The sequence below is a fragment of the Echinops telfairi genome, unplaced genomic scaffold, assembly GCF_000313985.2.
Source record: "Echinops telfairi isolate 266 unplaced genomic scaffold, ASM31398v2 ScPeMD7_41;HRSCAF=154, whole genome shotgun sequence".
Classification (NCBI taxonomy): domain Eukaryota; kingdom Metazoa; phylum Chordata; class Mammalia; order Afrosoricida; family Tenrecidae; genus Echinops; species Echinops telfairi.
In genome coordinates this window covers 2,865,667-2,883,231 of record NW_022103939.1, presented here as the reverse complement: position 1 = coordinate 2,883,231, position 17,565 = coordinate 2,865,667, and the positions used below count along the sequence as shown (strand labels likewise).

The window sequence follows — 17,565 nt, the reverse complement described above, 5'->3', positions numbered from 1 at the left end:
CCCATTGTAATGGAGTTGATTCTGACTTGTGGTGACCCATGTGTAACAGAGAATTGTATCTTACCATTTTCTTGGCAGTGGTCTTTATGGAATGTTAGGCCTTTCCTCCATAGTGCCAGTGGACAGGTGGGAACACTAGATCTAGGATATTAGTTGAGTGTAAAGCATTGAGACCACCCAGCGATTAAAATAAATGTTGGAGTTATTCTAAAGCTATGGCAAATGATCCCAATTATAATATGCCAGAATTTCTGTGATACAAGAGCGGCACAGTGTGGTATGACTGAAATGCAGCATCATTTAGGGTCTTTGGATCCTTCCACGCCAATGATTATAGACAATGGCTAATTGCAAACTCCTCAGCCTGAACAATGGCACCATCATGTAAACAACCCAGTCTGTTAGAGTAGCTGACCATAGGTCATGAAAAAAAAAAATGAAGGGTGTAATTTTAGTGGAGCAAGGTAAATTACAATAATTACTGCCATAGTAGCCTAATCATTCCTATCCAATCCTGGAAACACTTATTTGCCAATGGCAAGAATTTTGAAAGACAGTTACTTAGATATCCATGTTTAATTAATAAACGTAATTAAAAGAAGTACAAATTTATCAAAAAATATCCTTTGTGTCATATGCAAAGAAAATTTTGCTTTAGATATTTTCAAATGGTTGCATAAATACAGCAACAGGAAATTGTATACTAAAATCTACAACATTAAGGGTAACAAGCAGAAAGCAATTGGATTCCTATATAACAGTGATGGGAATACAGAAAAAGATTTCAAGGAATCAGTACCATTCATAATAGCCATGAGAAAGCTGAAGCACCTAGGGATAAAGCTAACAAACAATCAAAAGACCCATATGAAGAAAAGTACCAAACATTACTACAAGAAACCAGAGGGGTCTACACAAATGGAAGATGATCCTGTGTTTGTGGATTGGAAAACAATGTTGTAACTATGTCAATACTACCTAAAGCAATCTACAAAGTTAATGCAATCAAAATCCAAATTCCAGCATCATTCTTCAAAAAATGGAAAAATGGATTACTGACTTCATATGGAAAGGGAAGAAGCCCAGAATAGGCCAAGAACTCCTCAAGAAGAGGAAAAAAGTAGGTGGTCTTGCACTACCTGACCTCAAAACCTACTATACAGCCACAGTTGTCAAAACAGCATGGTACTGGTATAGTGATAGATACTCCGTCCAATGGATCAGGACAGAAAACCCAGATACAAAAGCATCTGCAAATCGACAACTGATTTTTCACAAAGGTCCAAGAAGCATGAAATGGGAAGCAGATGCCCTCTTCAATAAATGGTGTTGGAAAATCTGGATATCCATATGCAGAAGACTGAAACAAGACCCATATCTCACTCCATGTACAAAAAGCAAACTCAAGGTGGGTCAAAGACTGACCTATAAAACCCAAAGGTATCAGGATCATCGATGAGAAAAGTGGAAGAAAAGTAAGAGTCCTAGTGCAGGGAATGCATGGGCTCTCAGAGATAATGAGGGACACACTCAGTGAAGACTAAATAGATGAGTGGGACCTATTAAAAATAAAACACTTGCGCACATTCGAAGACGTCGTTCAAAGAGTAAGAAGAGAACACAGAGACTGGGACAAGATGTTTAGGAACTACATAACAGAAAAAGGATTAATTATTTAATCTACAGAATTTTACCAGTTTAGCTCAAGAAAAAAAAAACTAATAACCCTCTGAGAAGGTGGGTAAAGGACCTGAATAGATGATTCACAAAGAACGACCCTCGAATGGCTAATAAACACATGAGGACATGCTCCCAGTCACCAGCCATCCAGGAAATGCAAGTCAAAACAACCATCACATACCACCTAACACCCATAACTGTAGCGGATTTTTTTTTAAGAACTCAGAACAAAGGAGATAGGAATTCCTATCCACAATGGAAGGTATATGACAATACCTAAAACAGATGCCAATTGAAATGCCATATAATCCAGTAATACCATTGCTGGGCATATACTCAAGACACATAAGAATGAGATCACAAACAGAAGTTTCCTCCCCTATGTTCATCACAGCACAGGTCACAATAGCAAGAAGCTGGAAACAGCCTAAATTCCCATCAATAGAAGAGTGTATAAAAAATTCTGTACATACATCCAACAGAAACACTACGCATGCCTAAAAAGCAGTGATGAAACCATGAAACTCCTTAAGCTATAGAGGGTTCTGGAAGAGATTATGCTGGGTGAAATTAGTCAAACACAGAACGACAAATACTGTATGAGTCCACTGCGATAGGAATGAGCAGCAGAACCGGCACAAACTTAGGTCGGTAGACCATTCAGTCTTCTGGCTGGGGAGCAGACAGCCTGGTAAGGACCATGCAAGTGCCAATGACCCACATATCATCTGCTCCAGGTCAGTATCGTACAAGGCATTTGGGCAGAAGGCATCTCACAAGTTGGGATCAAATGGTCAGAGGAGGGGGCATGCTGTCTGTTGAGTAGTTGCCATGTGGATCTGAGGTGAGGTCCCTTGGAGAGGGAGATGAGAGTGGGAAAGGTCACATTTGGGGGAACATGTCTGTTGATGGGAGAGAGGTGGGGAAGAACAACTGAAAATGCTTGGGGGACACTGGGTGGGGAGTGTCTTTAGTGGTATGCACCAAATGGACTACATTAGCCTGGACTTGTGGGTGTACCTGGAGACTCATGCTGGGTGTCGGGGAGCACTGGGACACTGAATTCTGGATCTTCAAGGCACACATCATGCTCCAGAAGTTTCATCGGGAAGATCCCATGCGGGAAGTCCACTGGGTGAACTGGACTCTCCCTCAGACTCACTTGTAACTTGAGGACTTAAGTGAGAAAATACTCGGTGTTTGAGGAAGTGTAAAACAGCTGTGTGAGATTGGTGAACTGCTGGAAGATGACCAACAACGACTTGCTACTGCAATTCCCTATATGCTGGATTAAGACATGTATGATTCCAGCAAACCTGGGACAGACATTCTGTTTTATTTTCATTTTTTTGTTCATATTAGGGTGTATCTCAGAGGTTGTATGTCATTGGGGTCACCCTCTTGAAGTGGTGTTATATGTTTTCTGTTTTTTGGTATATGAAACCCAGGAATGATGAATTTATAGGGACAGCAGGTAGAATAAGAGTTTCCGGTAGATGGGGGTCCCGTGGTAGGCCAGGGTGCAGGGGGTGGCATGAAAGGGAGACCATGTCAAACAGCCCAGGAGAAAAAGAATGTATGGAAACTGATTGTGGTAGCAATTGTACAATCTGCTTGATGTGATTGAATTATGGAATTATATGGTATATGTATTAACTCCCAATTAAGAATAAATCTTTAAAAAACAGGGAATTTTAGAAATTCAAGTCAGATCCAGAAGAGGATGGGACATGGCATATAATTGCTAATGTCAGATGGATCTTAACTGAAAGTAGAGAATATGAGAAAGATGCTTACTTGTGTTTTACTGTCTATGCAAAAGCATTTGACTGTGTATATCACAATGAAATATGGATAATATTTTGTGCTCACATGTTTGTGCTCATGAGAAACCTGTATGTAACCCATTTAAACAGAATTAGGGGATCATTCATGGTTTAAAACAGGGAAGGGGGTGCATCAGGATTGTATCCATTAACCAAATTTATTTATCTATATTCTGAGCAAATCATTTGAGAAGCCAGATTATATGGAGAATTTAGCATCAATTTTGGAGAAAAATTAATTAGCAGCATGTGATATGGCAAACCTGCCTTCTTGAATGTGAAGAGGACTTGAAGCACTTACTGATATAGATCCAAAATTCATGTACAAATTCATTGGTGAGAAAAAGGCCAGAAAATTTGTGGCAATTAATTTATTTCTCTATCAGGACAATTCACCTAGTCATTCTTGGATGGTAGCAAAGATTCCCTACTAGAATTTTATGTTTGTAAGCTCTTGGGGCATACTACATAGGAAAGAGTTTTCTGTGTTTTCCATACATTTGGCATGATCTTTATTGATGACTTAAATTTAATTCTATGATATTGATTAAGGAAGGATGTTAGTATCTTAGTTAAGCTCTCCACTGCTAATATTGAATGGTTGGCAGTTAGAACCCATTGGTAGCTACACAGGCTAAGAAACTTGATGGTACACCAGTGACGAGTACAGACTAACAAACTCTATGGGCTCACTTCTTGTAGCAGTTAGATTTTATTTTGTTATTATTTTATCAGATCATTTTACTGGGGGCTCCTACAGCTCTTATCACAATCCATATGTACATCCATTGTGTCAAATACATTTTATATCAACTTAGTTCAAGATTTAGTTTGCTAAGAATCCAAAATGTAAAAGCCACTTTCCTTACCATAAAAATTATTTTCATGCATCATCAGTAGGGGTATCCTAACTTAGGAAGGGGCTAGAAAGCCATTAAGATAAGTAGACAGAGTACTCGTAGATATATTAACTTGTGGAGTCACGATGGAACTCTGAAAGGCCCCAGAGGAGAAATCTGGCTGTTTTGGTTCTGCAAGTGCTTACAGCAATAAATTCATTGTTTCTCAAATCAACACAGTCTCTATTTATTGCTATGTGACAGGCTCTCCCTGACTCAGTTTATCAGACAACATGAGCACATGTAAGTGTCTGGAATTCCCATTCACTCAAGGCTATCATTAATTTTTATGGATAGTTCAAATATGGATCTCTTCCAGTCAGTGGCCAAGTAGCTGTTTTATAAATTTCTTGGCATAGACGAGTGAGTGATTCCAGTGCTTCATCAGCTGCTGAAACATTTCAAGTAATACAAAGGGATCCTATGTACAACATAATGAAATATGACTTGGTCTTGCATCCTTTTCTCAATTGTTCCTATTTTTTAATACATTGTTACACTCAATGTCAATCCATCTCCTTCAGAGTCATCCCTTGTATCATTTACCCTATACCTTACTCATCATGATGTCCTTTTCCAGGGACTGGTCTCTTCTGATAACCTGTCCAAACTATGTGAGAGGAATGTTCCCCATCCACACTTCTGTAAAACCTTCTGGCTGTACTTCTTCAAAGCCAGATATTATCTTTCTTTTAGCAACCCATGATATTTTTAATATTCTTTGATAACATTGCAATTTAAATGCATCAAGTTTTCTCCACTTGGTCTTATTTTTTTCTAGATTTCACATGCATATAAGGCAATTTAAAATTTAAAAATCGTAGGATCCCAGCCCGATCCTGCAATTTCTAGATGCATCTTAGTTCTCAAAGTGAAACAGTTACTATTTGAAACTTTGAAGAGATATTGAGCACCCATTTGCCCAATGCAATGTGTCATTTGATTTCCTGACTGTTGCTTTTATGAACATTGCCTGTAGATCCAGCAAAATGAAATTCTTGAATACTTCAATCCTTGCTTCATTTATCATGATGTTGTCTACAGTTCCACTTATGAGGATTGTGTTTTGTTAACGTCGAGGTGTATTTCATACTAAAGACTGTAGTGTTTTATCTTTATCAGAAAGTGTTTTGAGCACTTTTCACTCTAGGCAAAAAGATCAAGTTATCTGCAAATCACAGATGAATAATTCCCCCTCCACTTTAGATGGAATGCTATTCTTTATATAGTCTATCTCTTCTTATTTGTTCGGCATATAGATTAACTAGGTATAGTTAAATGATTTAACCAAGGTGAACATCTTCCCTTATTTTAAAGTACGCATTACCTCCTTGTTCGGTTTAGATGATTGCTTCCTTGCCTAGGTGCAGGTGCTGCATGAGCACAGTAAAGTGCCCTGGAATTACCATTCTTCACATAGTATACACTGCTGGTAATGGTTTACTAAAATGAATGCTTTTACATGATCAAAGGAACATAACATAGTTAGACATCTCTTGTCTGATCTCCTTTCAGCCAATAGTCAGCTGATGTTAGCAATTATATCCCCTGTTCCATATCCTCTTTTGAACCTGCTTTGGATTTGACAACTTCTGTTGATATACTGCTGCACGAAATTTTGAATTATTCCTAGAAAATTTAATGGGCATGTATATTGTTGAAAGACTTCAGCATTGTGTTGGATCATCTGTCCTTAAAATGGGCACATACATGGATTGCTTCCAGTAAGTTGACACGTAACTCTCTTCCAAATTCCTGGCAAATTCCTACCTTAGTAATGTTGGCAATTCCTAGATTACTCTGTGCTTCCAGTTTGCTGAAACATCTGAATTAGTACCCTACCAAATGCAACCTTATTTTTGGCTAATGCCTTCAGTATAATTTTGACTAGATCAGTACTTGAGCTCTTGATCATATACTGAAATAATTCAATGCCCACCCATTCTTTGTGGTTGAGTGACTTTATACCTTTCATCTTCTTTCTATACTTCCTGATTTGCTCATTATTCTCCTCATCAACTCAACTTAACTCAGTTCCACCAAGTCAAACTTACCCTAAAGGAGAAAGTAGAATTGCCTTTAGGAGATTTCCGAGGCTATACTTGTGTACTGGAGCAAGTAGCCTCATCTTCTTCTCACAGAACTGCTGGTGGTTTCAAACTGTTGGCCTTGTGGTTAGCAGCTTAACTAGTAACCCACTACACAACCAGGGATCCTATTCTACCCATAAAATCCTTCAATAATGCAACTTAAGGCTTAACATTTTTATTTAATACTTTCAGCTTGAGAAATGGTGTGCATGTTCTTCTAAATAAGTTTCCTAACTCCAGGTCTTTGAACATTTCACTATAATACTTTATTCTGTTTTCTTCTTCTTTGTTGTTTTCTTTTTATTTATTTATTTATTTTGTTTTCTTGAGCCACCCTTTGAAATCTTCTGTTCAGCTCATTTATATCATTATGTTCCATTCCCTAGAGCCACATGCAAGGTCAAGTTTCAATCTCTCATATGACATCAATTTGTTCTATATCCCACCAGTTAGAGACAATTTCAAGACAGAATTTGACACATCTAACACTAATGACAAAAGTCTTGAATAGTTGTGTGATGACATCAAGCATATCATATATGTAAAGAAAACAAAAGGTGAATGGTATAGTATCAACCAAACTACAGGTCAGCCTGCCTTTCATCTTTACATAAACACCATAGATAGATAATAATTTTATTTCCTTTCTCCCTCTTAAAATATTTTATGTTAATGGGATTAATTATCTTACTGAATCCCATACACTTTGTAGAGTGGACAAGCTTGGATGCAGACACAGGAAATTATGCTTTTTTGCTTGGCCTCAATCCCAATAGTACATGGGATTTGAGCAGCTAAGAATTAAAATACTATATTTTGTTCCTGGTAACAGAGTGAGATTTGAGTTGGGCGGCTCACCAAAGATTAAGCAGCTGGTCCCCGGGGGAAAGATGAGGCTTTCTGCTCCTGTAGATTGACAGCCTCGGAAACCCACTGGGATGGTTCTACTCTGTCCTACAAAGTTGCTGTGCTTCACATTTGATTCAATGGCAGTGAGCTTGTGGTTTGGGGATCATTTGTATCATGCTGTTGGCAAACAATACTGCATATAGAGTGGGTTGACAGAAGAATGGTCAAATCTTTCTTGGAGAATGCTATAAGAATGCATTTTATAAGTTAAACCAGTGACACTCCAGCTGCTTACCTTGACCACGGCATCAAAAAAGACTAATTGTTATTAAAAAATATCATGACTGATTAAGAACATAGAGGATCAATAAAAGATTGACCCAGTAGCTCCAACAACAGGCTCAAACATGCTAATGATTAGGATGATGAACAGGCTTGGGCAAGATTTCATCCTGTTTTACATAAAGTTGCCATATGGTAGAGCCAACTCAAATGATATCAATTCACAATAAGAACAACATTTTACAGGCAAGAACTAAAATTTATTCACATAGTATCGGCTGCATCTCATAGATTTTTCATAGTCAGCTTCCTTTCATAATTTCATAGTCAGTGTGAGGCTAGGACCCCCAGGAGCACTTCCCTATCCAGTTCAGACTTCAGTCTGACTTGGAAACACGCACACCTGGGCTTGCTGTCCTCTACAGATGAGACCTCAGGGAGTTGTATGTGTATGCTTCTCTTGGGAAGCAAAATCTAAAGGATGAATCCTACATTCCTCATTTGGATATGTGTCAAAACATAGAGATCAAGACAGGCTCGACATCGCTTATGGAACATGGTTTGGTGAGTCTAATAAATCTACTCCCAGTCTACAATGAGGAAGACAGAGGAGAAGACAGGGGATGATATGGAGATTTCAGAAAGCAGAGAAGATTAGAGAGAGTGGAACTAGTTTCATGACATAAAGGAATATATATATATATGAAAATGTGACTGATCATTCCTACGTATTCCTCTTCAATCATTTTAAGATCAAAGAGTATAAACCAGGAATGTCTGTCATTTTTCACAAGGATGAATTTAATGAAGAAGTTGAAAAGTAAAAGAAATCCTAAATGAGTGCTCTCAAATCTAAAACCTCGGATCAATACAAGGAAAAACATGTTGGTTTTAGAACCTTTCTGTGAAGCCTCTGGGTGAGTTGGAACCTTTGACCTGTCAGTTACCAGCTGAGCACATGATCATTACGTTACCAGGGCTATTATTGCAAGTAAAAGGCTATACAATAATCAACTAAATAGTTGCGAATAATTTGAGCACTTTTTAGGTACTGTGGATCAAGATTCAGCCCACACTCAGAGATAGCATAGTACTTCAGGAATAATTTAAAGTACAAATAGAGACATTTGAAAGTATTTAGCTGTGTCTCTAGAAGTCTCAACGTTTTGCTAAGAAGGATCCTTGTATTCTTTATCTTTTAAAGTCCATGGTTTTGAGACTTCAGATCTTTGGATTAAGCACTGAATAGTCTAGGGATTGCCCAAATCAGAAATATTTAATATTTTCTGCAGCATAAACAATTCCTTACTTTAATATCTGAAATTATTTTTGGCAAACTTTTTCTAGCATTTATATTGTTTAATAATTTCAGCATTCTCTTGGGTCCCCTTGCTTTAAATTAGGCCCCACAATGGATCTCTTTTAATATATTGACTGGGTAACTCTCTCAAATGCTTGAAAAAGTACTCAATTAGTGATGTTGGAAATATTTACTATTTCCTAAACTTAAACAATCTCCTACTGTATTGCCTGACATGCAAGATAGGTAATGCATCTTGCAAGTTTGTACAGATCACTTTTAATCATTTTGTTTAAATATGTTTTAATCATCACACTTCTGGCACTCCTCATTTGCATGAAATTTCGCAACATACTAAATGTAGTAATGAAACTTCCTCCCATCCTTGGGGGAGAGGGGAGACCTATTCTAGAAGACAATTTTCACTGAAACGTAACCAAATTGGCTAAATAGACTGTGACAAGATTATAAATGATATGATAAATAGCATTTAACATTTTGTGATCAACTCAAGGGAATGGTGTTCCTATATATATTTTTGTAATCTTTAAAAGGTATTATATTCTACCCATTTTTGGTCCTCAGTATTGAAGCATAATGAAGAGAAAAAGAAACAAAAATCATTGAAACTGTATGCTAATATAGAACACCATACAAAATTTAAATTGCAAAAAACTTTTCTTAAAATATATATTCTATTTTTTCTTAAGAGTGGAAGGGTCATTATTAGATTTTGATGTTGAAAGGTAGGGTATGAAAAATATCAATAAGACAAGATTTCTTTAACATATAAGTGCTAATTGTCTAAAAAATAGCTAATGTTTCATCAATTTTTAAATGCTTTCCCAAAGTTAATGTATGTGTAGGTTAAATATGTGTGTGTGTTAGGAGCTGATGAGTAAGTTCTGACTCACAGTGACCCTGAGTACCATGAACTGAAACCCTGCCTGGTCCTGTGTGAGCCTCAAAAGTGTTGCTATATTTGAGATCATTATTATATCCACTCTGCCAATCCATCTTGTTGAGGGGCTTCCTCTTTTTTTGGCTGAAACTCTTGAAAATCATGCATAAGCTCCTTCTCCAGGAAATCATCTTTCCTGATAACTTGTATAAAGTATAAAAAGTGACGTCTCACCATCTGTTCTTCTAGCAAACATTCTGCTTGCACTGATTCCAAGACAGATTTGTCCTTTATTCTGTAAGTGCATAGTATATTCAACATTCTGCATAGTATATTCAATATCCTGCATAGTATATTCAATATCCTGCATAGTATATTCAATATTCTGCATAGTATATTCAATATTCTACATAGTATATTCAGTATTCTACATAGTTAATATTCTACATTTCTCCATGCCTTTCAAAATTGTCACGGTTTTTATGTAATATTTTCTCTATTTCTATGTGAAGCTACCTCTCATTCTACTTGTATTTATTTTTTATGACTTTTTCATAATTTTTGCCCACTCTAGACTTTCTGGTGGAGATGGAGAATGTGTTTTAAATTAATTATTTATTATGTCCCCACTTCATAGACTGATTTAGAGTTTCCCTAAATATTCCTTTGATGAATAAAAACTTATAGTGATTATACCATTTGCAGAGGGAAGCAAACTGTTATTACTGAGTTCCCATATGTGCCTACAGAAGTAGGAAGATCTTCCTCACTAGCCCTGGTGGCATCGTAGTTACCTGTTGGCCGGTCACCTCCAGATCTGCAGTTTGAAATCTCGAACTGGTCCACGGGGAAGCACAATGCTCTCTACACCCACAAGGAGTTAGAGTCTCCGAAACACACCAGGACAGCTCTGCCTGTGCTATCGTGTTGCTTTGAATCAGAATCAATTCAATGGCAGTGGTTTTTGAGTGTTTCATTTATAACATCTTATAGCTCCTGTCTAAACACCTAAGTTATAAAGAAAATCCTTTATATTTCAATGAAGATTGATTTGATGAGATGACATTATTTGTTGCCAATTTCATGATTCTGTTGTTGCCCAATAGTAAAAAACCCTTTTATTGTTCCAACCCTGCCCCTTTTTACTACTCTATGCTTTTGGCAGGTACACATTTTTTTTTCCAATCACTTGACATATTCAATGCTGTTTTACAATGAAAAAAGTTCATTAAACTCATTCATACAATATAGCCAGTCTCCAGATTATAAACTTTCAATCTTACATATTCCCTGAAATTAGAAACCAACCCCTGAGAAACCTATTATATTCAAAATTTGAAATACATACAATAGTTCATAATTAGAAGCTACAGTAAATTCAGGAAAACCATTAAAATATTATTGTTACTACAACTACTATTTATTATTGTATTATTACATTAAAGGTGTTTTAATGTAATTGGAAATGTTTCTTTATTTTTTTTTGTATGCCTCGGAGAATATACTCTCTACTGAAAGAAGCATTTGACTAACTGCTATTAGTACAAATAATAGTCAACTTTTCCTAAACATTTACAAATTCCACTTGCAAATGTAGTTTAGGGAAGGAACTAACTTGTAATCTCAGAATGCCTGAGACTACACAATACCATACTTTCCATTTCATTTCTCTCTCTCTGACACCCAAACTTTAGCACATAAGGATCTGAACCAGTCGTCGAATGCCACTACCCTTTAATACACTTCCTCATGTTGTGGTGATCCCCAACCATAAAATGATTTTCGTTGCTACCTCATAACTGTAATTTTGCTAATGTTATGAATAGGGCTACCCCTGTGAAGGGGTCGTTTGAACCCCAAAGGGGTCGCAACACGCAGGTTGAGAACCACACAGGTTGAGGACTGATCTAACCATCTCAGTTTGGAGCAATGAGGACTCTTTCCTGCTTTGTTTTGGTTCTAGGTCATTGATTATCTGTTCCAAGAACTTCGATCACATTTAGTTCACCTGAAACAAAATATAGTGGTAAATCATGAAATACTTGAAGAAATGAATTCACTTTACCCAACTTTTCACTAGAATACTGAGAATCATATAATCACTCTCATGAACTGTGGGGCATCTTAGTAGCTCTAAATAGATCATATTCTAAGTGTATATTATTGGTCTTAAATGTTCCTTGTAGTCCAACATCTTCAATACTTTCTCCATTGATCCCTGAGTTAGTTAATTGTGCCAGCCTGGCCGATAATCACATGTGGGGCTGGTTGAAAGGTGGAGGGATAAATGGGTGGTGAAGCCTCGCCTTTCTGGTTCTCGGGTCTCTTGTTTTGTGATGGTTGTATCGGGTGCAGCTGCCTTAGCAGTTCCCTGCTTCAGCTTGCAAGATTGACTTTCTCCAAGACATCCCCAAGGAGAAGCCGTATGGATCTATCCCGATGCAGCCCTGGGTGCTGGAGCAGCCGTGTGGATACCCTTGCCAGTGCTGAGATGCTTACACGTTCATGGACTCAGCTTTCCTCCTGCAGTCGGCATCATTGCCTCTGTTTTGTGAGGTGGAGGACTTTGTGGACTGGTGTTGGGTTAATGGGTTAATGTTGGACTTGTGGGCTTGGGCAGCTTTGGGTTGGGATGTTTTCGTGATGCATCTTTTCTTTACATAAAACTCTCTCTTATACGTTAGTCGCCGTGGATTTGTTTCTCCAAAGTACCCAGACTAATACAATCCCCTATTTAATGCTTTGAATAAGTAGCTTAGTATATTTGAGCCACTGGTACCTGATATGCATAACTAAGAAATATTGTATTATTAAATTGCTTGTACCACTAGATTTTGCTTGTAGATTGTTTGATAGTGCTGTAATAAAATCCTGCAGGATTATTTTTTAAAGACGATGAACTTAAACATCCACTCTCTCATATATATGTTTTTACATACTCCCAGAGTGCTTTTACCATCTTAAATATAATCCCAAAGGAGAGACAATCATCTGTGAGCATGTCTTCCGCTATCGCTCTACAGTGCACTGAAGCATAGACTTCTTGGGCCTTTCTGGTGATGCCAGAAAGAACACGTTTGTATTTTTCTCCTGCTGTCATGAGCTACTTGATGGCAGTGAGTGTGCTTTTAAACATGGCTAATCTTTAAGTGTGATTCATGCCTTTTGTCATTTTTTGAATTGAAGAGTCTCTGTGTCTCTCACTTGCACACAATGCGATTAAAGGAGGTATGTAGCACTAGTTACCATGAGCACGTGGCTATAAGCTTGAGCCAGAAAGATGACATGATCAGGATAAAAGAATATTTAATTGATGGAAGACATTCACTCATGTGTATAAACTTTCCTTCACTCCTTTTATGTAGTAAATTTATATCTTTGAGTTCTCATTTTTTCTGTTTATTAATGTTTTAGTTGCCCTTCTTAAAAATCCCCATTCCTGTCTGAAGGTAAAGCCATTTGGTGGTTTTCAGAGAGCACACAGCTGTATCATAAGGGAAGTATTTCATGTCAATACTATGTATTTGGGTAGTCTCTAAATAAATAGATTACTTACAGTGATACTGCTTGGTTCAACGTACTTTTCAGATTCTAAAGTCCCTTTTTGCTTTGTCATCAAGGATACATTTCAATAATGTTTTATTCTTTTGTGTTTATATGTATGTGGGAAGTCCTTTGAATTCCATTTGATTTGAATTCCATTAGTGTACATTCTAGGTCAATTTCTATCTTATATTCTTAATAGTTTTTGTTTAACCACATTTGCTTGTCAAGGCTCAGTTATGGTGAATTTATAAACTTAATTTTATATATGTTTGTTTATTTTCAAAAAAATATATTCCACCAAAAGTCCAACTATCGGGAATTGAAAGAATTCAGTGATGAAGAAGAGCCTCAAGGCAAGATGGGGTCTTGTGTGGGGGTGATCGAGTCCAGTACTGTAGCCTTGTCTCTAAGGAATCTTCTCTGGAGAGCTTTGAATATGTTGCTTGACATCTTAAAGCTAATTTTGATGATACATGAACTAATATTTCCATATTTTCATTACCTCATATTCCTTACTGATACTGCATCCATTTTCGAAATTATTCCCACAGAATCACCAACTAATTGAATATTTAATATTGTAATACATGTTTTAATTAAATTTTATAAACAAATACCTTATATGATAACTAATTTTTACAACTCTCTCAAAAGATTAGAAGACATCTATGTTAAACCAGAAACATTCAGTGCATCCAGAATTAATGGTTCAGGATACAACTTATTACAAAGTTTAATTTGCACAGCAAGATTCAATTGGTATCTGATTAGTTTCTGATATTAAGGCTTAGGTAGAGCTGTGGTTTATGATAATAAGGAGAAATCAGTATACTGTGAAATAAAGTAAAAATAAGTTAATGAGATCAAAATTATCATAATACTTTCAAAATCAAGAATTATTTAATCTAAATATTTGAAACATTCATAAGAAATGTATATTGACAGATATATAAAAATATAGATGAGTGTAGATATGTATTAGGATGAAAATGATAGCTTACAGAAAGGAGCCGCTATAAAGGCATGGTATTTTCAAAATCTTCTACATGAGCTATATTTCTTATTCGATTTCTTGACCAGTCAGTTATTACAAATATGGAGTGATCTATTGAATGGGTAAAATTGCTGGGGGCACAAATGGTTGAGGCGCTCAGCTGCTAATAGGAAAGGTGGTAGTCCAAATTCTGCTGGCAGTGCAATGGAAGCAAGGCCTGGTGATCCACTACAAGAAGTTTACGGCCACCGGAAACTATGGAGGACCATCCTATTTTGAAACTAATGGGGTCACCATGATTCTGAATCTACTCAATTGGCATATATAATGATTTCACAAACATGAGATATTGGGGTTAGAACATATCACAACTGCTCTAATCTTTACCCTGGATGTTTGTCTTTGGCAATTCCTCTGTCTAACCACTAACAATGTGTTAGTGGTTTTAAGTTTTAAGTAATTAAAAACAAATTAATTTAATAAATAAGATCAAATAATATCTCTGTTCCTTTTTAGGATAATTTTATAACATGATGGTGACGGTTTTGTGTTTCTCTGTTGGGTTAGCAGTTCTGTAACATGTTCCTATGCAATTTTGGAGAAGAGGTCTGTACCAAAAGACACCCAGTTTCACCCGTCTTCCTTCTTCCTGCTTGGAATCCCAGAACTAGAAGACATCCATGTCTGGGTTGGCTTTCCCTTTTGTGCTGTGTATTACGGCACTCATTGGAAACGTCACCGTCTTGTTTGTGATCCAGACTGAGAACAGCCTCGACCAGCCCATGCTCTACTCCTTGGCTCTGCTGGCCACTACTGACCTGGGCTTGTCCACAGCCACCCTCCCTAAGATGCTCGATATACTCTGGTTTGGCCTCAAGGGGATACTTTTTGATGCCTGTTTAACTCAGATGTTTTTCATTCACATCTTTATTGGCATGGAGTCACTAGTCCTTGTTGCCATGGCGTATGACAGCTATGTAGCTATTTGTAACCCTCTTCGCTACAGCACAAGGCTAACGAACAAGATAGTATCTCTCATTGGTTTTGCACTAATTGGGTGATCGTTCCTTGGTGTGCTTCCCTTTGTATTTCTCATCCTGAGATTGCCCCTCTGTGGACATCTTGTCATCTCCTACCCCTATTGTGAACACACGGGTCTTGCTCGCCTGGCATGTGCCAGTATAAGGGTCAACATAATATATGGACTGGCAACGATTACTATCTTGGGATTTGACATCGTATTGCCCTCTCCTATGTCCAGATTCTCTGAGTGCTTTTTCTTTTTCCCTCCCAAGAGGCCAGGCTCAAGTCTCTTTGTACTTGTGGTTCTCATGTCTGTGTGATGTTGGCCTTTTATACTCCTGCTCTGTTCTCTCTTATGACTCATCGTTTTGGCCGAAATGGTTCTCGTTACATCCACATCCTTCTGGCCAGTCAGGTATGTAGTGATTCCTCCTATGCTCAACCCTGTCATTCATGGGGTCAGGACTAATTAGATCTGTGAAAGAGTGCTCAGAATATTTATCCAGAAATAATCTCCACCCCCCACTATCATGACCCCAATTCTGCCTTACAAATCAGGCTAGACCAGAGGATGTACACTGGTACAGATAGGAACTGGAAACACAGGGAATCCAGGGCAGATGATCCCTTCAGGACCAGTGGTGTGAGTGGCAATACTGGGAGGATAGAGGGTTGGAAAGGGGGAACTGATCACAAGGATCTACATGTGACCTCCTCCTTGGGGGACAGACAACAGAAAAGTGGGTGAAGGGAGACATGGGACAGGGCAAGATATGACAAAATGATAATTTATAAATCATCAAGGGTTCATGAAGGAACGGGGAGTGGGGAAGGAGGGGAAAAATGAGGACCTGATGCCAGAGGCTTAAATGGAGAGCAAATGGTTTGAGAATGATGAGGGCAATGAATGTACAAATGTGCTTTACACAATTGATGTGTGTATGGATTGTGATAAGAGTTGTATGAGCCCCTGATAAAATGATTTAAAAAAATAAATAAAAGGTAGAAATAGCAGAACACAGTGGAAAGTCTTTAGTCACTCTACTTGTCTGTGTGATTAAACAGTCTGCCAGGTGAGTTCCATGTAACCATGGAAATTTTACTGATTTGTTGTCCCTGTTAAAAAAAATATATTAAAAAAGTACACACACACACACACATAAAAGAAAAAGAACTCCAGCTTTTGTTTTAAAAATTATATGCACAAGTGTATGAGTCTGACGAATGAGAAGATGTCTTCAAAACAATAAATGAAAATCTGCTAAAGGAAATGGTGTCTCTTTTTGTGCATTTCATGCATTCAATTGGTGAGAACAGAGGATTTGGGATTTGAGTCTCAAGGCTGAACAACCAGTAAGTGTGATGATTGTAAACATGAAAGTGAACCACTTGTAATATACCCAAGTACGTAAACGTTTCCCATTTCTCTCTTGGACCAGTTATTTCCCTTTTTTCATCTTTCTCCTTTTGTTGTTTCTCCTTTACCTTACTACCACCTTTGTCTTTCCTTTCTCCTCCTCCTCCTCCCCTGTCCTCCACCTCTTCCCTCCTCCTCTCCGCCTGCTGCTGCTGCTTTTTCTGCTCTCTCTCCTCCTTCTACCTCCTCCTTTCCCTCCTCCTCTTCCTTTCACTCTCTGATACTTTCCTTCACTCCCACCCTTGCCATGAATTTTAGGCCACTTTACTCCATTGGTCTTTTGTTTACTACTTTTTTTATTCTCTGTAGCTTACCGATCCAATTTATTAGTCTGTTACAATTACTTCATAAGTCGAGAAAAAATACGCATCAGTTGATTTTCTTGAGCTTGTTGATTGATTGACAGGACCACCTGGTTTTTCAAAAAGGAAATTTTCCTCTATGAGCTAAATGCTCAAAGGGATGAATTGTCAGAAGGATCATAGGAGTCACACATGGGGCTATGGTGGTGATGATGATGATATAGTAAAATTATCAATAATAAAGAGTTGCATCAGGAGGATTTTTATGCAAGAATTTAAAAGTAAGAGCAGGAGGGCTGGGAATTAAATGCTTCCCTTCATCGACATTCGTTCCCAACTTCAGTCATTATAATTCCGGCAATAGTCTTACATGTACTGAAATTCCACATATATAAAAGTAAACAAACTCCACTAAAATATTTTTCATATAATTTCTAGTAATTCTATATATTTTAA

At 37.5% G+C, this 17,565-nt stretch overlaps 1 pseudogene; it reads left to right on the top strand.

Moving 5' to 3' along the window:
• Window positions 1–13,040: 13,040 nt before the first annotated feature.
• LOC101658767 lies at window positions 13,041–15,902 on the top strand (annotated as a pseudogene).
• The last annotated feature ends 1,663 nt before the right edge of the window (window positions 15,903–17,565 follow it).